Consider the following 25,897-nt stretch of genomic DNA (forward strand, 5'->3'; position numbering starts at 1 on the left):
GCCCCTGAGCCAAAGATGTGACAATTCAAATAAATTCTTATCTATAATCTTCTCTGTATTTTAGCTTTGGCACTTAATTGCTAATGTAACTCATTGACTGGAAAAAGTCTGATGTGTTCCATACAGAAACTATTTTCCTTACATATTTTTAGAAAGTATAGAAGTTATGTTTAGAAACAGAAAAACTAGCTCCTTATCCCTTTGGCACTTTAAAATGCTTTTCCTGATAGATTTTGTGTCTTCCTAATCAAAGTTAATAATTTTTTGATTCTGCATCTAATGTTGAGTCATGTTTTATATTCACACATATACACACATAAGTGAACCTCAATTACAAAGAAAATGCATAAGTCATTACTCAAGAGTAAAAGGTAAGGAAAATAGTAAGCTTGAAGGAGAATATACAATCTGTATGCAGATACCAAACCTGTTTCAAAAGAACACATGAAAAATGACCTACAAAGCAGATGGAGAATATCTACAGTGGCCAGGAATCAGCTTATCCAACTTGGACAGAAGGATGCATCCCAGAAGCAAATCTAATGAATTGAACTGTAGTTTTCCACCTCTCTTTCTCAAAGGAAGATTTGGTAAATGTAAAAGACACCTTCTAATTTCCCCTACACAGTATGTGCAGCTGCAGTTTCTTAGTCACTTACCAAACAGTAACATACAGAGGCAAAACCACTTTTTTAGCATAAGCTCTGAAACTAATAAATCGTATTTGCAAAAGATGGCAGCACATGACAGTAAAGAAGAAACTGGATTTTCATTTAAATAAAAAAAGACAAAAGGCTCAGAAACTATCTAAACTTCAGTGAGACTGGGGTGGAAGCTTGCACTTATCCAATACAGAAAAGCAAACCAAGAAGCTTCTTGTCAAAATCTGTACTTACAGCTCATCCCCAACTCTTAATGGATATATTAGGACCTACAGTTACAGTTAAGAGCAGAATATGGACTTACAGCCACAAGTTTTGTTCCCATTCTGTTATCTCAGATAAATTCATGTCCTACTGCTGCAGCTATGTTAAAACAAAAATACCCTCTTATTCTCTTAAATCAATAGGTAAAGACTGTGCTATTTTAAGTAAATTTAAGCTAACAGAGCACTATGTTGCACGAGTATAATTTTGTTTCAAGCATCTATTGCTACTAAGCCACTGGATATTGAGGAGTGGACACTGGAAGATGTGGTACAGAAGCAGCTTTAATTTTAACTATATTTTATCTCAGAAAAAGTAAGTAGTAGAATACCATAAATTTGTATGGTATTTTTATAATTCTGAAGTTATGAGCTGTGATATACTTTGCATTTGCTACCATTTGTTACTGTATGTTATAGTTGGAATTGTTCTAGAATTTCCTGATAGCTGGAGATTCCCACTGAGTAGCTTCAGAGACCAGCTAAGAAGTATCGGTGTGTTGTAAAAATCATCCTTTAAATCAATATATGGATGATTTCAAAACTGCAGATGACAATAGTGGAGTTTTTTGCTTCTTTTAATTGTATTTTTTTGCATGTGATTACCGCAATGCTTCACTACTGAAACTGTAAAAATTAAAAAACTCCCACCATTTTGGCATTGGAAGATACCTATTGTGTGTTTTGCACAGCAATCAGTAACAGTGGAAGATCATGAAGCTCAAAATCGACTGAAAAAAAACAAAACAAAACAAAACAAAGCCTTTTTGGAAACAGGTAAGAGGAGAAAGGTTTACTCATTAGACAGAAAAGGAGACCAAAAAAGAAACATGATATTGATAGTAGAAATGCAGAAGTTGTAGAAGTTCCTAAAAATGGAGTTACTGGTACAGAAATGGAATTCATGGGAGCCATTTTGGAACTGTAGCTGCGAAGTGACAGATATTGTGACTTAAGCCTCGGTACTCATCTGACCTTCTCCAGATTACTGTCAGTTACGTGTAGCCCAAGAGAAACATACCTCACCTTCACACCACGTGAACTGAGCAGGATGGACTCACAGACCTGTGGGATCCAAAATACTTTTCCACTGCTCACAAGGGGTAAAGTACAGAGGAAAGAAAAAACCTTCCTGCTTGGAGGTCTTATTACACTTGCTTTAATTGTTAAAGCAGAAAACTAGTATTTATATCTTACAAATAGGAATGGAGGTAGAGGCAGAGAAAGGCCCAGATTCACACCTTTTGGCTTATTAAACCCATCTGTAACTTTCAGATTAAGAACCTTCTTTCAGATGCATTAGTTGCCTTTACAGAAAGAGTGCAAAAAGTAACCAGTGACACCAAAGGGCAATTTGCTCCAACCTAGCAGCTTCTGGAGGCATGCCACTCTCTCATAACCTAGATAGGCAGATTTCTCTCTTACCTTTAAAGGAAATGGACCTATGTTCAACTAGGTGCAGGTGAAGGACATATACAAAGGTCAGGCTGTATCTGTACTGCATAACTGAGAGCAGTAGAAAAGATCCCTGAATCATTGAAAGAACACAGACAGAGAAAAAAATCCCTCGTCAGTCTAACTGGGGCACAGAGCCTGGTTGGATCTTCAGTTTTGGCGACCCAGAGGACTGCTCTCTGGACTGCACATGCACATGAACTCATACTGCTACTTCCTCCTCATGCGTTCCCATGTGGAGCTGTCCTTGCTTCTTTGTTCTCTTCCAGTCCAAATAATCATAAACCTAGGTTGTAAGCTTCCTTCCAGCACAATAAATAAACCATCTCTGTCTCAACGGCACAGTGCACAGCCTATGTTGTCTCTAAGTTAAAAAAAATGCTGTAACTGTAATAGAACATTGTTTTATATTGGATGATATTGTGAGGTGCAGTAAGAAAATTTCTGCTTCCCTGGTGCCAAAGTGTATTTATTTTGCAGTTAAGAAGAAATATTATATTTATAGCAATTACATAAAGCAGAAAAGGATTTCCACATCTACAAAATAAAAGCTAATCAAGTACTGCAAAGAGAAAAATAAGGGACATATTTTAACACAGTCCCAAATGTGCTACATGAAATAGAATAGGCTAGCGTCATTGTTGCTCTCAGGAAAACCAGCATTTGCTCTGCATGCCCAGCCTGAACACATTTCTAGCTGCCATTGATAGATGGTTAGAAAGCACGGATAGAATATATTGGTATTAAAGGCTGGAGCACTTTCTTTCAGATGCTTAAGGAAATCTCAGAAACCCTTTCTAGTGTTCTTGCACACCCAAAAGTAAAGCTGCAGTCAGTGGGAGCTGTGGTGCTTACTGACACACAGAATCAAGCCCGACATTATTTTGTGCAAACTGTTTTCCAACACTTTCTGCCAGCTCCTGCCTTTACAACATTATCATTTTGCCCTCCACTGGATGAAAATATATGTCATTCATGCATCTGAATTCAGTTAATTAAATATGCGTCTATACTGCACAGAATAGTCTCTTTTCCCATCTAATCTTGTTTGAAAAGCTTTATTTCATTACAATGCTTTAAAGCTAATCAACAACAAAAAAATTGTCTTCCATACGAGCCATTTCTTCAGTTTTTCTGGTCTAATACTGGTCTATTTTCTTAATGTTTTGGTTGCTACTTGTCTAGAAGATCTTCCATATACATTTTTGTGCACATGGCTTTTTGTGTATAAAACCAAGGCCTTTTAATGTTTGCTTTTACTCAATGAATTTTTCTCATTTAATGAAAAAAATCTGTTTAGAACACATCAGTTTCTTTGAGCCATGGCAGCATAGAATGTTAAATATAGCATAGATGTTAGTTATTGTCCATTCTTCAGAGACAGATGAGAGGCAAAAGCAGGAAATATATAACCATTCAACTATAGCAGTGTGGTGAAAGTAACTGAGCTGTAAACCAGAAGTTCGATAGACTGAAAACAATCCATTGTCGGTTGCATGATCTAGTGCAGCAGTATTTTCACTGGCGTCCACATCAGCCTCGTGGTTGCCTTCAAAGGGCCAAATGTAATTTTAGGACTGTATAAATGCAACTACTACTAGTCCTAGGGCAACCTTATGGCTAGCCTGTACTTAAGGTCAAACAATCACAGTGGCCCACGTAATTTTACAATAATGAGCAACTGTGTGTTCACCTTTATAGGCATATATGTGACTGTAAAGAAAAAGAAAGAACTTACAGACCTGGTACATCCCCAAAGGACTGGCACAAGAAAAGGGAATCATCTTTGAAAAGATACCTTTCATGGCTAACTAAATGGCTCAAAAGGCTTCATAAACAGAGTGTGAACCAGGCATGGAAGGTCTGTAGGAAGTACAGAGAAAAGTGTCAGGGGACTGCAAGATCAGAAGGAGAAACAGAACTCTGATTTCCATGTGCACTAGTACAAAAAACAAAGGCAAATTACTAAAGATGTCCTTCATGGAAAAAGAAGACTTCCAGACTTGCACGAATATTTCTCTGTAAAAAAGCCTTAAGCCAAAAATGCATTCCTCCCCACCCCCAGCAACAACTTGCCCTCAAACATTGCAAAATATTTACTGTGAATTTAGAAGCCTGCAAGGGCAACACAACAGGACACAAGCAGTCCAGGAGGCCTTTGGAGTGCATTGGTGATAGCATCCCCATACTGGTGATCATTGAGCCAATGAGGGGATGGTGGGCCTGAAGACAGAAGTGGGAATCAAGGAAGAAGTGGGGAAGTGAAACTTGGGGTCAGGCTTTGCTGAAGTGATCCTAAGATAATGTTCATAATATGGTCTTCTTGGGATCCTGAGAAGATTGAACAAGGCAAACAGTAGCATTACAGCCCTGGACCCCTGAGCAGCTGGCCCTAGTTGACCCTGCTTTGAGAAGGGGAATTCAACTAGGTGATCTCCAGAGGTCACTTTCAACATCAATTATTCTTTCATTCAATGAGTCTAAGCATATTTATAATGACATTGTACTAGCTTCACTATTATTCTGAAAGGAGAATTTTGAGCAATCTGCTTTTTTAGTATTTGTACTAGTATTCTAGCAAGCAAAGAGTGACAGCTCTTTAGCATTGTCACAAGCATGTAACAGATCTACACCTGACTCCACAAACAATTTCTCTAAATACAAAGTAGGGTTCTTTTCTATTTATATGTGCCAGAATTGCCATTTGTCACCATCTGCTTTAACACAGACATAGGTGTGTTTCTGAAAGTGGAGGGACAGAAGTCCTCCATGCTTTCTTTCAGTAGAAGTAGTCGTATGACATCTATACTCACTTAAGATACTAATTACCATGTCTAAAACTTCTTCCATGTACTTTTCACTTCTGACTAACATAAATTATATTCTACTTGGCCAATGCTATCTTGAACACATACTTCAACTGATATCTGTCTTTATCTACCTGAAGCCTGTTACAAAGCTGATGAAACAAACTGTTCCTAGTAGTGCTAGATGACATTGAAAGGATCAAGAGCCACAAGCTGCAGTGTGGCAAGTACAGTTCGGACTTCAAGATGAACTTATTGTTAGTGGGTGGAGTAGTGCTGGCATAGCTTGCTCAAAGGGATTGTAGAATCTTTTCCCAGGATAACTGGACAAAGTTAACCTGTATAAGAATTACAGAATCTCTATTAAGTATTACATCTGTCCAATCATACACATCTGTGACAAGGTTGGACATTGGCTTTATGGAATGAAATTTTGTGTGTGGTGTAAATATATAAGCTATGATACAGGCAATATCATTGCCAGCTAGACAGGCAAGCAGCCTTTAATGGTTTCAGGAGAGCAGGAGCTTTTGCATTTCACCACTAGACAAGCAACACAGCACTTCATAAATCAGATTGGAGCTTTGATTTCGGAAAGAACATTGCTTATGAATCACCATTGTCATTGTCTGCTGTGCGTACTCTTTTACAACATCTAAATTAGCATATGTTTTAATTTCCATTACAGTCATAACAAAACAGATGTGAATTATCACTCTTCCCTTTTTGTTTCACAATGACCTTGGAAATCAGACAAAATACATCAAACTAAGTGTGCTGTATATTTTCATTAGAAAAAATATACATTGCTGGTCTTGCTTTCTCTTTCCCTCTTTTTTTTTTTTTTTTAATCTTGATTTTTAAAGAAGAAAATTCTTGGTAGGCCATGATCTTGGCCTTTCTTGCCAAGGTAATCTGTTTCTAAGATGATAAAGACAGTTCTTTTTTAAAGTACTGGGAAAGACATCTGACACTTTCCTAGATTTAGAGTTGTACATGCCAGCAGAGAGTCTCTACCCAAATGTGGGAAAACAGACACCTATTTGGAGATGCTGGCATAGTCTGGCACACTGACCTGGATATAAATTCTCATCCCATATTAAGAGACTTAATGGGAAACCAGGATAGAGAGCACGTGACCAGAAGTTCCTGCATTTGCTCCTATTTGCTTTGCTATTCCCCATCTCCACTGCAAGTTTCTGTCCTTCGACCAGGGATGTGTGAAGGATATGAGCAGATGGGAATTGTGGATTACAGTTTACTCAGTGAAAATTAGAAAGCTGCACCCAGAATTCTCCTTCCCTCCTCACATCTACCACACCATATCTCTTAGCTCAATCAAATGATCTCATACACTACCATCTCCCTATATTTCACACAAGTAATTTAGCATGCCTTTCCTCTTTTCCTCTGACACTTAGAATTAGTCAGGATTCTCCCTTCTGTCAGAAAATTCTGTTGCAGACTGTCATTTGTGTAGTCAGTGCTGCCCTAAGAAGACAGATGTCATGCTCCCTGCTCGTACCACTTTCACGACATCTGTTCCATCACACAACTAGGAGACAGAGTCTGTATGTCTAGTGAGGCTTGACTTCAGGCCAAATTTGTATGCTGTGTGCAGTTTGATCTTGCAAGCAGAGCCTCAAGCTTACACAAGAACACTCAAAGCATTATCCCAAATATAGCTGGAAAGGCTGTCTGCAGGGATTCTTTGAGTGTGACATGAGAGAAAGAAATAGGTGATATACTTGTGTAGCTTCTACAGACTGACGTGGTCTCTGTGTGATGAAGACTGATACATCTATAGGACACTATCAAAGCTTTAGGCAAAGCTTTATGAGACCTTTCACTAATCTGAGAGTGAAAAACCACTGAATTCCAGGTCAGTTTAGATCAGAATAGTAAAATAAAAAATATTGCAATAACTGGAGGTTGTGGTGGTTTGGTTTGTTTGGTTTCTTTTGTTGTTTTTGTTTGTTTGGGTTTTGTTTAATTTGGTCTTGGGGTTTTGTGTGTGTGTGGCTTTTTTTGTTTATTTGGTTTGTTTGTTGAAATTAAGGGCTACAGACCTATTAAGAGATGAAAACTAAAGGGCTTTTTTTATACATCCTTGGCACTTAACACAGCACTTTGAAACCTGGTGCACTGCATTCCTCCCACAGATGACTAAGTTATCCATTGTTTTATGTTAAGCAACAGATATTCATACTTCGTTACTGAAGTTTTACTTTCAGGTTCTTAGGAAGACTTTTGTTGTCTTCTAAGAGCATCCCTTTTATAAATGTTCTTCATATTATGTACCCAACATTTATTATTGTTTTTTACCTTTCTAAGTATATTCTCATGTATTCTCTACATTATTAGATTTAGTAGCTAGCAAATTTGATATTATAAAGGGCTGGGTTTCAGTGAAGTTGAAAAATGATTGTGAGGTAGATGATATGGGAACAATAAAATCTAAAAATATGTATTGTATTAGACATTAATATTTCTTACAGTTAAATGCTTTTATAGCATAAAGCACTAGTAAAAATGTAGGAAAAAAAAATCCAGACAACTTGATCCTACTTGTTCCATCTTCCTTTTCCCAAGAATTTCATTTCCCAAGAGCTATATTTCACTAATTTTCTATCTTAGTGTAGGTCACATATTCTTTTATTATGCTCATGTTCTTGTCATTTCCCCAGTGAATGCACTGAATGGATTAAACAAAATATCTTAAACATTTCATTGCTGGTTCAAAAAGTTGTAAGTTAGAAACCTGTCTCAAGTCCTAAGTGAAAGACCTTCTTGTTTTGAAGTGGCTCATTAGTATAAATTCTCACATCCCACAGCACACCGTTAGTGGCAGCCTAGGGCCAGACAAAGCTCACACAGTCAGAAACAGTATAGGCAAGGACAATTTGCACTTTGCCAGCAAACAGTAGGACCAGATGTGCCAAAAGCTGTTTTAGATATTCTTCTGTCAAAAAGCTCAAGGCATCTTGTTGATCACATCACGTTTTTGCTCTTTTTGTAACAACATTAATTTTCTAAATGGTGACCAACTTCACCTGCCATGGCTTTCACATCAATATATAAAAGGCTCAGAAAGCTGGGACAGAAATAAGTGCGGTGTTCAACAGCTACTTTTTAACCTCAGGACAGATTTCTTTGAGTAATTGTCCCCTAATAACAGATCACACAGAAGCAAAAGCACTTTCATCTTGCTTACAAAGTCAGTTGGAGTTCTGTTAATTTAGTTTAATATTCTTGTAACACTTTAGACTAAGCTTAGAAAAAATAATGTACGGGAGTCTCTCAGCTCTGTAGGAGGGAAACCATCCACCGTAATTAACAGTAAGACTGACTCAAGGTGATAATATATTTTGCAACTTACTAAAATTAATTTTAACAGCCATGTCATGTTTAATTATTGAACTAATGACTTTGTCTCTGCAACTTATTGCCCTCAAGAGCAGATCTCCACTGCTTGTACACAATATGTATTCATCAATAGATTATGTCTAAAATAATGGAATTGTCTGTTCAATTTTATTCAGGATTTAAAGTTGTATGACCAAAGGCAGAAAACCAAACTTTTTTCTTTTCTTTTCTTTTTTTTTTTCTCCTCAAACAAAGAATATATTATGTTTCACATGTGCATGGCTGAAAATAACTTAATCTCCTCCACAGTATATAGAGAATAGCAGTGGTCTTATTTTTGGTGAATATTACATTTTTAGTTCACGCAAATGTTTAATGCAAATATTTAATGCAAGAGCTGAAAAAAAAAAAAGACATAAAGATAAAAGTAGTATACAGTGGTTATTCTAAAGTCTTAATGTTTAATATACAGTTGAAAGTCTTTTCCAGATAAGTCTCAATTGCATTCTATCCCAAACATGAAGAATATAGTTGATTTGCATCTGTATCCAAAATTTATTAATCTGTTTAAAGTGTGTTGGCATGCTGGCTTCCTGCTTTTAAAAAGTTATTTGACAGAAGATGTTGTACTCTCAGCTTGAATTTCAAAGGCCACTTTCTCAAGGCTATAATCATTGTGATGAAAAAAAAAAGTCATTAGAATTCATTGCATCTTTTGTTAATGCTCATTTGAACTGAATATTCAGAAATTAAAAAAAAAAAAAAAAAGAAACCCACCTGAATAAATGCAACAAGGCAGAGGTTTGTTGGCATTTTTTGGATTTTATTACTGGTTTTGCACTTTATTTTCTCTGTCTGAATCCTCATTTATATTGTAAGACACTGGTTTCACCAGTTTTACTGGTGATAGGCACAGATGTGTGTTAGTAATACAACAACTATGTTGCATACAGTTTTAATTATGTCTGAACTAAAGCATGTAATTTGATGTGTTACTACTTCAACAGAAGCCTTCAGGTAGTAGAAATCATAGCATAGTGGAAGCTAAAGACTAAGATTTCCGAGTTCTGAGCAGTGACTTCTCCAGATCCTTTCAGCAGTCTGCTCTCACCTCCTTTTAATTCCTCCACCATCTGGAATCACTTTCCTCCTCCACCATACCAAATATAGTCAAATAAGACTTCATCTTAGTTCTGATTTTCTGTAGCACCTTCTTACCAAATGCACTGGACAGAGATGTATCATCCAATGCACTGAGCTCCAACTTCAGCAGTCATTTTTCATACCTTAAGCTTTTTGAAAAGTATTCTAGGTAGTGCTGCAGCCCTATCCCCTGAGAACATAGAACAGCTTATTCTTGTTCTGTGACATATGCTGTACAAGCTGCTGCCAGACCTGTGAACAGTAATCAGCTTGCATAAGACCAACAGGCATCAAAACCTTCAGTTTCTTCTGAATATGATGGCATTCTTGTCAACAAAAATGTCTCAGTAAGCTTCCAGACCTCTACCCCTCTCTCTTTCATTCGCTTCTTGTATTCGCACAGCTATTAAAAAAGTATAAAGTGAACAGGATCTAGATATTCCCATTCTCTTATCAGTCTTCAAAAATAATATTAAAATTACATGGGTTTGTTTGTTTTACAAACTACCAAAGTAATTCAATAGAAATACCCATCCACACTTCTCTGAGCATGCACCAATCAGCATGACTGCTCTGGAATCAACAGAGATAAACGGTTCTGCTGGCCAAAGTATTTGAGAAATAAGTGTATTCCATAACTGAATAGATCACCCTCTTTACACTCGTGTGTGCATGCATACATGCATGCAACATGTGCTTATGAAGAGAGACTGTAGCTTAAATTAAGGTCACATTTTAAGCTTGACTTCTGTAAGAGAAACCTAGAAGTTGATACATCTAGATATAGTTTTGCTGTAGTGGTTTGCCTTTGTAAATCCATTTATTGGAAACTCCACTGTCAAATCATCTGGAAAAATTTATCTTATGAAAAGACTAAGTACCAGAAAATGTGATTAACAAGAGAGAAGCAAGTGCGGTCCTATATAGGGGGTTTTTATGTTGTTTTAAATTAAGGAAAACAATCACAAAATTGTATTGACCTATAGAATGCAACTGCAGAACTTCAGACTCAACAGGGAAAGGTATTTATCTTGGATCTGACAGGATGTCTCTTTCTGCAACTGAAATTTTGTGGTTCTGCTACATGACCGCATAGCCAAAGCCACACAGATGTTAACATATTTGGCTGCACTCTCATATCCGGTATGTGGACATCTGCAGTGACCTGAAGTGACCTAGCGAATTCTCATAAGGAAGAAAATAAAGATGTTTATTTAAAAAGCAGTGACTAGATATCTAGACTTGAGTACCAGAGGAGAGATTTGTGACATTCTGAAAGGGAGCCAACAGAAAGATACACATTCTGACTTGGAGGAAAAACAGTGTTCAAAAGAAATACCGGCAATACTGCCATTATCTTTATACTCCTCTCTTGCTTTGTAACTTCTGGTGGTTAATAGTAACTGCTATTAATTGCTAAAAGTAATAACTACTTAGTAATATACCTCATGGTAGCAGTCTGTTAATAACAGTCTACTTATGAAGCAGTGTTATATCTGAATGACAACATAGTATATGTAGTTGAAAAGGAGTGGATGTTTTTGCTTTTGTCCTTCCTTTTGTGCCTTTTCCTTGACTTCATAAATACTTTTTGAGAAAGTGGTACCCTGGTCTATTGGTTTGGTCACAGTGGCAAAAACATCATATTGTGGCAAAGACTTCCTTGTAAGCAGAGGAAGAAACAGTTACAAGGAACCAGACTGAGCTTCTTTATGTACACGTTTTTTATACACATGCACACACACACACGTTTTCCACAGGAAACATGGCTGGAGGAAAGAGAACTTGGGTCCTTTGAAGGCTCATATTTCTGTAGCTATTAGAGGCAACTTTCTTAAAGGACCATCAAGGCACCATATTATTACATTCTTATTAATGTATATAAATATGGGAAGGGAGGGTGCAAAGATGATGAAGCCAGGCTCTTTTCAGTGGCACCCGGTGGCTGGAAAAAGAGGCAATGGGCACAAAGTGAAGCACAGGAGGCTCCCTCTGAACATCAGGAACACTTCTTCACTGTGAGAGTGACCAAGCACTGGCACAGGTTACTCAGGGAGTTTGTGGAGTCTCCATCCCTGGAGATATTTAAATAATTGTCTGGACGTGATCCTGGGCAACAAGCTGTAGGCAGCCCTGGTTGAGCAGAGGAGTTGGACCAGATGAGCTTCAAACGTCCCTTCCAACCTTAGCCCTTCTGTGCTTCTGTGCTTCTGTGGTTCTATGACCAAGTGACAAGTAACCAAGACTACCTTTACAGTTCCTTCACCCTTTACCTTCATCCAGAACTGATTGTAACAGTACAATTGTAGAACAGTTGGGCACATGTCTTGAAAAAAACAAAGGGAACAGAAAGTATTCAGGCACAATGTTTTGCAGGAGAGGGAATTAAATACCTGAGAGATAAAAAAGGTGAAAAGGTATCCAGATAGGCCATATATTACTATATATTAAAAAATATCTCTTTATATATCCATCTAAAAGTATCTATGAATAGTTTATAAAGTATTTCTTATTCCCATTTTTTCTTATCCTTCCATTTAAAAATGTTTTTCATAGTGAAGAGAGCCTTGATTGACTTCCCACTTGGAAGTCCCATTGGAGACATGCACTGTTTGTTTTTTTTAATGTAACGTATTGTGTTGTGACTTTATAAGGAAAAAAAATTTCTTTGTAGGACTACATGTTCCAGAATGCACAAGCATGATGAATTCATTCAAATTATGCAACCACTCTGGAATACCCATAAACATCAAAACAATATGTGGTCACAGATTTTCTTTCTGAACAAGAGCTTTTCAGTCTAGTTTTGAAGCAGTTAGCGAAGTGTTTGCTAACAGTGGGACCTTATGCTGCTTGATCCAGCTTTGCCTTTGTGGCAGGTACAGATATTTCAGACTAAAGACTGGATATTTATTGCTCATTTATTTGCATTAAGACAAGTCTGAAATAGGCACTCGTATTTGTACTTAGTCCGGTAGTGGGATAGAATGAAAATACACAGCTAATTTTCTGACATGCTTGCTGCACCTAAATACAACAAGGATCAAGAAGATGTGGAACACTTCAAGTAGGAATGGCTGTGGTTTACTCTCTTGAAGAAAAATAAATAGTGGATATAGGGCACAAGAATAATATTCTGAAAAGTGAGGGAAAAAACCACATGCCTTCCACAGATAACTGGAAAAATAACATACCTCCCTTCTGAAATGAATTTTTTACTTATTTATTGTTACTATTAGTAATTATTATTACTTATTTTACTTTTTAATTTTATTTTACTGCTAACAGGACTGTAACATATACTTACAATAGCCACTAATGAAATCAAGTAACTATGCCACTTTTGAGTGAAAAGGAGACTTTGTATAGGCCAGAGAACATCAGTTCAACAGGGCATGTAAATGCCTTGTGAAGTGATTATTTTCATACACCTGTGTTGTGTTTGTTTTACAATAGCTATTTTTAATCCGTTAAAGCAGCACAGCAGATTTGTTATGATACCCAAGTAATTCTTTTCAGAGATGTATTGATGCACATTATCTCATTGTACAATAAAACATGAAGCCATGCCAAAACTTTTTGGATTATAATTTTGGGATAGTTCAACAATACAATTAATTTAGATTCCAGGGTTTCTGGAACTGTATAAAAATAACATCACTACTTAATTTTAACGCAGCATTTTCTAGTTTGACTTTGTATAGACTGCCTTTACAATCTACCAGGAATTGTTCATTTTTCCACTTGTACTATAATATTAAGCAAATACGGTAGAATGCCTTGAGCGTTAAGCTGAAATACATGTATTCCTGGACTGCCCTGTTCTAGTACTTCGATCTGGATCAGATGCAGGCATACAGCAAATTTTCATCTGAACCAGTGAAACATCCTGCCTGATTGATATAAAATGATACCTTTTCATGAGTGTATAATGCACAGATGAGTTATTAATGATTGTGGAATCACATTTTTTTGCGGTTCCTAATTACTGATGTAGAATACATTACTGTAGTTTATTCCCAAAACATTTAAAGAAAATCTATTCAAAAATCTTTGCTGCTGTTGAGCATATCTTAAAATACAATCTCAGGACTTTGATTCAGTTATAACTGAATACGTCCATAAATCAGGCAGGTCTTGGAAAACCCACTTATTCAAATTCAAAAGGTATTGATCACACTATTATTCTCCTTTCTTGTAATACAAAATAAGTTTTTACATCCATCTAAACCTAGATATTCTAATGGTTGTTCAATGATGCAAATTATTAGATGGGTTTTGACGATTTTTAAACCAGTTTGGTGACCTTCCTTTAGTCCATACATGTAAAATCATCTACAGATGTCTCCCTCCTATGTTACAGCTTCAAACAGAGAAAATTACTACCAACTCATACATAAACTGTCCAGACTGACTTTTCTTCTATACATTAGACTGTATCTGTGAAGACTTCCTAGTCTGTAAATACTTCAGCCATTTTTTTCCTAGGATGGAAAATGAATACAGTAATAAAAAGATGTTTTTGAGTATCCTGAAAAAGAAAAATTGAACGTAGTATTTGTGAGGAATAAACAACTCTTTCATTGAATATCGGCTCTTATATTAGTCAATCTACGTGACTCCTGTAATTATTCACTTCTGCATGAATAATTGTGTGATATATATTTGTCATTTCTTCTGATAGTTGTAGAAATATTCCAATATTTGTAACTCTGACTTTTCAAATATACATCAGTGTTTTCTGTGTAGGGGCATAGAAAAAGTAATGCCAGGTATGTGTATTTGTTTATCTTTATTTCCAAACCATATTTTTATATTACTTCACAGCCTGTTTGTTCAACACCATAATTACCCTTACTTTACATAAGCCTACTTCTATGTGGAATTATAAATCCTTCAACCCAATCAGATGATTTGATCCTGCCTGCTGAAATTATTCTACTTGGCCGACAGTTTCTTTTCCGTTGAAAACTGTGAAATCCAATCAAGGCCACAGACGATTTATACACTGCACATATTACTCCATCATTTATATATTGAAGTACTAGGAATATTTCCAGAGTTCACCCTCTTCAGCGAACTAAACATCCTTCGCTACAGAAAAGAAACAATGCTTTATGGAACAAATATAGTTTCAACTTTTGGAACTTTAGAGCTAGGGAAAGGTAAACTGAAACTTTATTTCAATACTTGTCACATTTTTCTATTTAGTTTTGAACAGGATCCCAAGCTGAGGGAGAAAGCAGATTAATTGTACACCTAAATGTGATCCTTCTCCACTTTTTTCTTCATAACTTTGTAATTCCATCATACATATTAATGACAGTTATGTTCCTGACAATTAATTTTAAAATAGCCTCCTAAGTCATCATTTTAAACATGAAAATGAATTTAAATTGATTTCTTAGCTTCTGAATCAAATTAACTTATGACAAAATGTGTTTAACTCTCAAAATGAATACCAACAAAGTTTAATCTGCTAAATATACCATCAAAGTGCTAAATGCCTCAGTCAGGATCATATCTAAAACATGATTACAAAATAAAAGCATTTTTTCAAAGCACACACTGCTTGACTGTTTTCTTTATATGGACTGCTTTTGTGACTACCCTTCTCTTTCTAAAGTTTCCTACATTCCACAGGAATTTCTTCCATTCCATACATTGATCAATTGGGTTACTGTTTGAATTACAGGAGTCTGGATTCATAGTTTGTGAAAGATGTTTTTCTAGGTGCAGATCTTTAAAAAAATCAGCCACTGACATGCTTTAACAATTTTTGTGCAGCTCCACTTCAGTTGCCCCCAGCATGCTAAGGGTTATGAGAGGCCATGAGGAGTGAAACTATTTAGAATAACATTTAATAACTCTCAAATTTTTAAGCATAGATTTTTCAAACCATGTTTAGAACTGATAGCAGTCAGTATTCTTCTATGCTTATTTAATATCTTCCCCAGACACACATTTCACAACAAAATGCCACTGAAATGAGTACATAACATAGGAATATCTGATTGAAGTAATGCCTTAAAGTAGTTACTTTATCTCTGTATCTAAAATGTAAGTTTATTTTTCATTCCTTTCTCTTCAATGCTCACACCAGAACTACCTGAGATAATAAAACTAGATAGACCTCTTGCTTCTTCCTTGGCCATGCAGTACACGCCCCTCTAGCTACAGACCCCAGTGTTTTGCTTGCAATTGCGAGGCTACAGGCAATGCAATGTATATAAACCAGTTAGAAGTGCTAAAAGATTTATTTCCAAGAAGGTACATCACATCTAGGAAAGTTCAAAGCTGACCAGACAAAGCCAGAGCTGATCTGATCTAGTAATGGCCATGAGCCATTTGAGTGGGAAATTGGAACAGACAATCTCCAGAGTTCTTTTCCTTCCAACCTCATTTCCATGATTCTTGCTTTACAGGTGGACAGTTTATTTGTTTACGATGGAAAGACAAACCACCTTCACCTGAAGAGTTACTAAAACAGCTACTTCTTAGACATACACAGGCTTGTCCAGTTCTGTCATACAGGGTAATATTGGACCTATCTATTACTGTAGTTCTCAGAGAACTGGCTTATCAAGTCCTTGTATATTCTTTGACATGACTGCAATCAGAAATCAGACTTTTACATCATCACTGATCATATACACTATGGAATGGATCATATAATGAAAAATATTTTCCATGCAGCAGGGAGGGTTTTTTTATAATTAACAGGCTTAATCTGATTGTAAATACTAACAGCGTTCTAAGTGATATAGTCCAGAACACTTTGCAGAAGTAAATCATGACAGAAACCAATAGCATTTATGTTAGCCTTCTTTTCACGAATATCGTTATTCTAGGAGTGTGGAGTAAAATTTTTCCTTTATCTTGTTAACTGTAACATTTCTAACAAGCAACTCTCCTATGTTGATTTTATTAAATGATACAGAGTTTTTGCTGATATACAAGGTATATGAGAAATAATCTTGGAGAAATACAGTCTTAAAAGCCTTAGAATTGATATTCCTCTGTCACCTGTAACAGAGAAAATAAAAATAAGCACATGACAAAGCAAATACTTTGAAGAACTATAAAAGTTTAAGTCCTTGCAACAGGACTGAAGGCAGCATGGGGAGAATGTGGAGGAAGGAAGAAAGACAAATTAAGTAAATGTCATAGAAAGAAATTTTATAATATATGTCCTTAAACTAGAAACTTCCCAGAAGTCTTGCAGAATCTTGCTGAAAACATTGCTAAGTGTTATTCCAAGCAAGTCTTGATATTATTATACTTGATACATTATTACTTTTGCATTTTAAGCATATGTTCTTGTTTTTAAAGAGCAAACAGTGAGCCCAACAAATGCATTGCAAAACCACTTGGCAACAGTTTACCTTTTTCAGATAAATCAGACTGCATGTCAAGCACCCATTCCTGAGGTCCTAGGATTTACTATGGCCTTTACCATGTTGCAAGGGAGAGACAGTATCTCTGTGCTGACAGCAATATAATTTTCTTTTTAAAATTAGTATACTGCTCAGTGGCAGCATATCATAGAATCATAGAATGGTTTGGGTTGAAAGGGACCTAAAAGATCCTCTAGTTCCAAATCCCTGCCATGGGCAGGGACACCTTCCACTAGACCGGGTTGCCCAAAGCCCCATCCAGCCTGGCCTTGAACACTTCCAGGAATCCACAGCTTCTCTGGGCAGCCTGTTCCAGTGCCTCACCACCCTCACAGTAAATAACTTCTTCTTAATAGGTAATCTAAATCTACCCTCTTTCAGTTTAAAGCCATTACCCCTTGTCCTATCACCATATGCCCTGTAAAAAGACCCTCCCCATCTTTCCTTTAGGCCCCATTTAGGTGCTGGAAGGCTACTACCCTATTTGAGCAAAAGTAAGATAGGGTCTTATATTAATTTTTGCTCCAAAAGATGCTTACTTTTTTACATGTATAGCTGCCTGGACACTATTTAAATGGTCTTTTTAATGAACCTCTTCTGGACCCACTCAAGCAGGTCCATGTCTTTTTCATGGTTAATTTTATGTTTTTGAGTATTCTAATTGTAGACTATGATCAGATGACTGAAATGTTGAAAGTGACATACCTTTAGTCTGCTTATTTTTTATCTACTTTATAGACATCATAAAAAAGTTTTCGCCTTGTTTAACCGCTTCTTACATAATTTATTGTAACAAAGCAAAAACAATATGCAAATTCCCACCCAGTTTGGCTTTCCACGTCCAACCAAATTCACAAAATAAAACACCTTATAGTGGAAAAAAAGAAATTCTGCATTGTGGATCTGGATCAAGCTCTTTGGCCATTATTGTGCAAAAGAAAAAATCATGGCATTTGCAGTGCATGGTTTATATATCATATTTGAATTCAATTTTTTTTTTTTATGCAACTTCTTATAACAGGTAGAAATACAAATTGATTCTCAATTCTATCAGTGATTTCACACTTCCTATATAAATCAGCTAAGTGAGACAGAGGGATACATCTCACACACTTCTGGTTATCTTTATGCTTATTATTACCCAAACACAAGGAATCAGCAAATTTCATGAGACAGATTTTCATTGCAGATCAAAGAAACAGAAAAAAATTAGACTGCTCAAATAAAATTATCTTTTGATATTTATAGAGTTTGCATTTTAAGCTATTTTTTCCTTTCTTCCTCAAGGCTCAAAATTTTATCAGGCCTTCTGAAAACAAAATTTTGCACCAAATTTGCAATACCTCCATATAGGTGGTTGAAAATGTATTTCTGTGATTTGGAGCGTCTGTAAAAGTCTTTAATACATCAGCAGTTCTTATAGGGTTCCTAGCCATTTAAAAAATATCGTATCTGTTCAAAAATTTGTATGTGTTCAGTACACCAGGAAATCCACATTCATCTGTGGAATTCATAGCAATTTTTATAAAACATTCAGAATTATGTTGGACAATGTTTCGTTTCTGTGCAGTGAAGCTATCTTTCAAACAGTATATTGACCCAAATGTGTCAAGTTCACTCCAGTGTCTACTGAACATTTCCAGCTCAAGCATAGAATGACTGAACCACTTGGTCATATATCGCAACAAATTGGTCATACTGCAGTCACTAGTGTTGAAAAGAATGTTCACAAGATTCAGTGCTTTCCATCTGCCCTCACTCTTTTCCCTCTGCAGTTCCTGTTTTCAAGGCTGTGCTGAATCTTCATGATGTTACTATGGCCTTACCACACTGCATGCTAGTTTAGGATCCAATCTAGCAAAAAACTGCAAAGACTTAAATCTGGTCCCAGTTTGCCAGTGCTTTTGTATTCATTTTAGCATTCAGCTTGAATGAATTTTCTTTTCCAGCAGTAAATACCATATACAGCTACTCCTGTTACACACGTACACAGCTCTGACTTTTTTTTTCCTAGTTGATGTGAGAAGGAATTTTCTAATTAAGTGAGTTTTCAAAAAAACCCACTGATTTTTAGAAAACATGTTAATGTCTATGAACTTCTGCCAAAACAGCAGCATTCTTCTTTTGACAGATCTGACATACTATGTAAGATCAGATACTAAACATAAATTTATAACTGATTCCTTCAATTCGGCTGGATGTCTAGAGTTCATGGTTTCAGCACGGTCCCATAATACAGAATGCCCCAGAGACAGGGACTTCATAGTTTCCAAAGTCCTGCTTTCAGCTCTGCAACAAAAAGCATGGAAGCCCTGAAACTAAGCTGGGAGCTGGGAAGACCCATCACTTGGACTAGTAGAACCTGAACCAACCTTGACTTCTGTGAAACAAAACAACAACAAAACCCAACAAAGTATCATTGCTATTATTATTTTAAGAGTGTGTCAGAATTGCCTAAGGAATGCAAATACTGACCTTTACCTAGAGTTACGGCTAAAACTGTAGAAAGCTGATTCTGCAGCTTGCTCTTGCTTCTGCAATCTTTCTAGAACAAAACTTTTAAGCAAGAAAACATAACCTTTTTAAGGAAGACAAAGGTACAAGCTAAAAAAGGATAGGTTTAGTCATAGCAATTGTGCTTTGGCCTTGGCATAATTTCAAATGCGATGATATATCCAGGAGTAATTAGACTCAATTTGTTCTGCAATAGAAAGAAAAGAGGTAAACAAAACCCTAGCACAGCCTCTGCAAGTGTCAACATTTTTCTCTACACCATGAGTCATATGCTGTTAGCAACAAAGAAGACACCTGTTTCCTATCTCACAAGACATGTATTTGCTTCAGTCTTCAGTGATTGCTGGTACCCAAAGCAGAGTACAAGAAAATCTGAAACAAGCAATTATAGAACAAACTGCCCATAGGGGAACCTAAGTTCTTCAAATCTTGCAAAATCCTTGTGTCTTTTCACTGGTCTACTTGTGCCTGGAAGAACAAGAGCTGTATTTCTTCCAGAATTTTTAAAATGTCCTTCCTAGCTCTCGCATTCATTTCAGCATTCAGTTCATCTGAACAAATGTTGTAGGAGAGTGGAAGAACAAAGCCACTTAATAGAACCAGAAAGTTAATTTACTTTAGTAGTAACTGGAGACCATCTGCTACAACCAAAAAATAATAAATGTTGATGGGTATCCAAAAGAAATTTTCCTTCGTTAATGTCTGTAGATCAACTGCTGCTTTCTGTGTCACACTTCCATGTCTTTACTCCGAGTACACAGAGCACCTTTCCTCACAAATGTGCTGGCATATAACCAGGGGTCAGAGGTGTTACAGAAACACACAGTAAAGTTTCTGTCTTTACACAATGCATTGCAATTGACTTTTCTTGAGAAGAGTTACATTCAAGTACTGCAGAACTGCATTCACTTTGTTGGAATTCAAAATAATTGGGGGAGGGGAAGAAACCGGCACAAATACTGAGTTCAGAAAGTGAAAGGTAGCTTCTTTTGAAATGATCTGAACTTCGAAATAAAGTGTCCATGTTCTACATATACAGAACTATATGTTTAAACAGCTAGCCATAGCATGAAATGCTTTAATGAAGAGAAAGAGCAGGCTGAAAGCAGTTAGAAATAACAGTTTCTCCCTGAACAATCTGGGCATTCCTGTACACAAGCCTAACCTACAGTTTATTAAATGACAATTACAATGGACTTTGTCAGCCTCTTGACATGAAATAAAGACACTACAAACACAGACAAAACTAATCTCTGAAATACTTCAAGTTTTGCAGTTACAAGGCTGCTGGGCTTTGTCAGACACAATAAAGAAAACTTCAAACCCTTATTTTTGTCTGCCAAGGAAAGAGATTCTCAAGAAGCACACACTGTTCCATCTTTCAAAATTCTGCTGCTGGCCATATTAAAATAACAGAAACAAGGCAGTAAAACTCAAACCGAATTATTGCTAATAAGAAAGCAACATGGTTTTCTCTGGATTAAACATCATGAATTTAACCTTAAGCTATGCTTCCCCCAAAATCATTACGAGCCCCACACAGCTCTCACTAGGTTTTCTTATAGGTAGTCCTTATATTAGTTATTACATCAACTACTACTTTTCATGTCAATAGTTAAAATGGCATAAGAAATCCAGAATATCTGATTCTCAGTTTTCAGAAATGGGCATATTTTTCCTCAGTGTGTAAATGTAAATAGACCAGTAGAAATATGATGGAGGAGAGAATCCCAGGACCCAGAAAGAATTCATCATTCTCAGTAACAGAGTAACTTCTGTTGTATCTGCAATAAACACTAAAAAAAAAAAAAAGAAAAAAAAGAAAAGAAAAGAAAAAAAAAGCCCATGCTACCATGGGGCCTTCCTGTGCACCACAAAGCCTTGAAAACCTTCCTCTATACCCTAGGTGGTACAAAGGTCAAATAGCACAATTGCGCATATTATTATTTCTTCTTATAAGATGTCAGAGTAGGACTATCCATTGGGATTTAGATTCCTACCATTCTGCCATTTTATAGCAGGGAAGAGCTGCTACTGGCACAGGAATGTTTCTGTGCAACAAAGTCACATAATATGCACAAAAGAATAATATATCTACATCCCACAGTGAAAGTCTGGATCAATAGATCATGTGATGCAATTATGATTCTCTGTGAGAAAAGGTTAACCACATCATTGGTGATGTAACCATTTCATTGTAGTAAAATCCAGGAGAAACTACTCACTATTCTGCATCCAGGCAGATAACCAAGATACTCCTTTCTTCTTTACATTAAAATCTGAGGGTACTTCAGTTACAAAAGGGTACCTTTCCAGAGCAGGGACAGAGATATGACAGTTGTAGGTCTCAGGCATTTAACATCCCCTGCAAAAACAGTGCTAAGAAGACACAGAAGGGGGTCCCCTTGCTCCTTCTTTTGTCAGTTGCCTTTAAACTGAGGATCTTGCCTTTGATCCTTGCCTGTGCTATACTGAAGCTCCAATGCAGCAATGTCTATGTCTAGCCATGTATCCTGATTATCCAGACCCAGACTTTATCCACAGACTTGAATTCCTGGCTCAACATAGGACCTGCTCCATTACTGTGGACTTGTGCAATGTTTTGGACTCTTGGCTGAACTTGGTTACCATCAGCAAATGAAGTCTGCTCATTTTGCTTTGCTGCGGAACTCTGCCCTTGTTGGTAAGGTCACTTATTAATATGGTTGGCTTCACAGAATCACAGAATGCTAGGGATTGAAAGGGACCTTGAAAGATCATCTAGTCCAATCCCCCTGCTGGAGCAGGAACACCTAGATGAGGTTACACAGGAAGGCGTCCAGGCAGGTCTTGAATGCCTCCAGAGTAGGAGACTCCACAACCTCCCTGGGCAGCCTGTTCCAGTGTTCTGTCACCCTCACTGAGAAGTTTCTTCTCAAATCTAAGTGGAACCTTTTGTGTTCCAGTTTGAACCCCTTACCCCTTGTCCTATCATTGGTTGTCACCGAGAAGAGCCTGGCTCCATCCTCCTGACACGTACCCTTTATATATTTGTAAACATTAATGAGGTCACCCCTCAGTCTCCTCTTCTCCAAGCTAAAGAGACTCAGCTTCCTCAGCCTTCCCTCATAAGGGAGATGTTCCACTCCCTTAATCATTTTTGTTGCCCTACACTGGACTTTCTCCAGCAGTTCAGCAGTTCCCTGTCCTTCTTGAACTGAGGGGCCCAGAACTGGACACAATATTTCAGATGTGGTCTCACCAGGGCAGAGTAAAGGGGAAGGAGACCTCTCTCGACCTACTAACCACCCCCTCCTAATACACCCCAGGATGCCATTGGCCTTCTTGGCCACAAGGGCACAGTGCTGGCTCATGGTCATCCTGCTGTCCACCAGGACCCCCAGGTGAACAGTCTGCTCTTAATGCTCCCTGAGAGTCTATCCCTGCTATCAATAAGAATTACGGCAACATCTTCCTGAGTATATGTTTAGAGCACAGACATATTCATCAAATGGCTTATAAGTGAAGAAAAACTGTGGATTAAAAAGATTGATTCATGTAATTGGGTGTCAAAGTTTTATTGCACCTACAGAAACATAAAGTGTGTATTCGGATCAATATCATGCCACAAAGAAATTTGTAAGACAAATGGTTCTTAGTCTTCAAAGAGAGAGTTCTGCCAAGTAATTCTTTGTAAGGTTATATAGCTGTAAAAATTTACATTATGAGGAACACACATAATAGCTTATTAATGATTTATATCACAACTGAGACAGGGACGAGTCTTTTTCCAGTAGTGACTGATTTCCAGTTTGGTCTGTGCACATTTATTTGTTTCTCAGTTAAAATTACGAGACAGTAGTATGGGCAATGAGTGTGCACTGGTGTTAGGTTTGATTGCATTTTATAGATTTGTGGTAACTCAGGGAAGAAATATGTGTTTGTTTTCTTAATCTTCCCACATGCTCTTATTTGTTTATTCAAGCCACAATCCTACAACCACGTATGTATACAATAAATTTTTAGCAGCTGAATAAGCCTCAGTTCTAGGACTTCTTGCCCGCTTTAAGTTTATAATGCTAATAAATATTGCAGGGTGGGAACCTTTCATAATGTTCAGTGATTATCCTAAATTAGAGTGCCGTCTACTTTCTGTGACTTATGCACATGTATATAGCAGGAATAACATGGAATCAGAACAATAAATCACAGCTTAGCTCACAAAGTCACTAAACCTGGTATTTTAGAGTACATGTACATGTACATGCCCATGTACAACAGAGTCCTCTGCATTTGAACTATTTTTTGTACATTTGAGGTACAGAATAGAATCAGAGAATCACAGAATAATTTCAGTTGGAAGAAACCATCAGGATCATCAAGTCCAATCATAACCTAACCTGACTCTAGCACTAAATCATGTCCCTAAGAACCTTGTCTAAATGCCTTTTAAATACCTCCAGGGATGGTGACTCCACCACTTTCTTGGGCAGCCTGTTCCAATGCCTGACAACCCCTTCCATGAAGAATTTTTTCCTAATATCCAATCTAAACCTTCCCTGACACAACTTGAGGCCATTCCTCTCATCATATCACTTGCTACTTGGGAGAAGAGACCAACCCCCTGCATGCTACAACCTCCTTTCAGGTAGTTCACAGTATCACAGTATCACAGTATGTTTGGGATTGGAAGGGACGTCGAAATATCATCTAGTCCAATCCCCCTGCTGGAGTAGGATCGCCTAGGTGAGGTCACACAGGAATGTGTCCAGGCGGGCTTTGAAAGTCTCCAGGGAAGGATACTCCACAGCCTCCCTGGGCAGCCTGTTCCAGTGCTCTGTCACCCTCACTGAGAAGAAGTTTCTTCTCAAATTTAAGTGGAACCTCTTGTGTTCCAGCTTGATCCCATTACTCCTTGTCCTATCATTGTTTGCCACTGAGAAGAGCCTGGCTCCATCCTCCTGGCACTCACCCTTTATATATTTATAAACATTAATAAGGTCACCTCTCAGTCTCCTCTTCTCCAAACTAAAGACACCCAGCTTCCTCAGCCTTTCTTCATAAGGGAGGTGCTCCATTCCCTTAATCATCTTTGTTGCCCTACGCTGGACCCTCTCCAGTAGTTCCCTGTCCTTCTTGAACTGAGGGGCCCAGAACTGGACACAATATTCCAGATGGGGTCTCACCAGGGCAGAGTAGAGGGGAAGGAGAACCTCTCTCGATCTACTGACCACCCCCCTTCTAATACACCCGAGGATGCCATTGGCCTTCCTGGCCACAAGGGCACAGTGCTGGCTCATGGTCATCCTGTTGTCCACCAGGACCCCCAAGTCCCTTTCCCCTACACTACTCTCTAATATGTAATTTCCCAACCTATACTGGAACCTGGGTTTGTTATTAAGTCCTTCTGAAGCCGTCTACAGATTCCTCACAAGGGGAGAAGGAATGGTAGGTACTGATGTCTTCTCTTTAGTAACCAATGACAGAACCTGAGAGAATGGTAGGCAGGTGTGCCAGGGGCTTAGGCTAGACATTTGGAAAAGGTTCTTCACCCAGAGGGTGGTGGAGCACTGGAACAGGTTCCCCAGGGAGGCAGTCACGAGATTCTCCCTGATCCTTGTGCAGATGCTCGAGGATGTGGATAAAAGCGCTGAGTGCCTCCCCACCTCTTCTGTTTTCTGAATGCAAATTCTGCTCCTTCTACATACTTTGAATCAAAAATGGAAGGGCCAAAAGCTGAGGCACACCGTTGTCCCAGCTTTCTCAGTAAGGAAATACCTACATACCAACCACTTGGATGATGGTGTCACTGTAACAGACTGTTTTATTTGATTTTTCGATCATGGATTTCAGTCTGCATTTTTTGTGCTGCCCTGATCTGCATTTGAAGATTTATCTATAAAGAAGGGTAAACACTGCAAACTTAAGTATTCAGACAGGGGGGAATAATTTCTGTTCATACCTAATAAACACAGGGATAATGTAAGGAATTGCTTAGGTAATATTTTCCAAATACTTCAATGTATAACCACAGTATTGCAATTATACGCAGAATAGATGGTAAGACACAGTATTCATGCAGTTTCCCCATAGCTGCCTCAGGGATTTGTATCAAATCATGCATTTACTAGCAAAGTTTTGTTCTGCTGGCTGTATACAAACTAAATGAGACACTAACTTCTTCTGAACACTACGGGAATTCTGCAGTGTGTATGGAAACATATATTGAAATAGGATACCAAGGGTACAAGTAACTTCAGTATCCTGTAGAGCTGCTAAGTAAGAATTCATTTAGCATTCATACTGTAAAT

At 37.5% G+C, this 25,897-nt stretch overlaps 1 protein-coding gene across 10 annotated transcripts in view; it reads right to left on the bottom strand.

Annotated features, from left to right (window-relative positions):
* Positions 1-25,897, bottom strand: part of COL15A1 (collagen type XV alpha 1 chain) — a 133,081-nt gene that overhangs the window by 88,998 nt on the left and 18,186 nt on the right. The window lies entirely within an intron of this gene.

This window comes from Patagioenas fasciata, chromosome 2 (genome assembly GCF_037038585.1).
Source record: "Patagioenas fasciata isolate bPatFas1 chromosome 2, bPatFas1.hap1, whole genome shotgun sequence".
Classification (NCBI taxonomy): Eukaryota; Metazoa; Chordata; class Aves; order Columbiformes; family Columbidae; genus Patagioenas; species Patagioenas fasciata.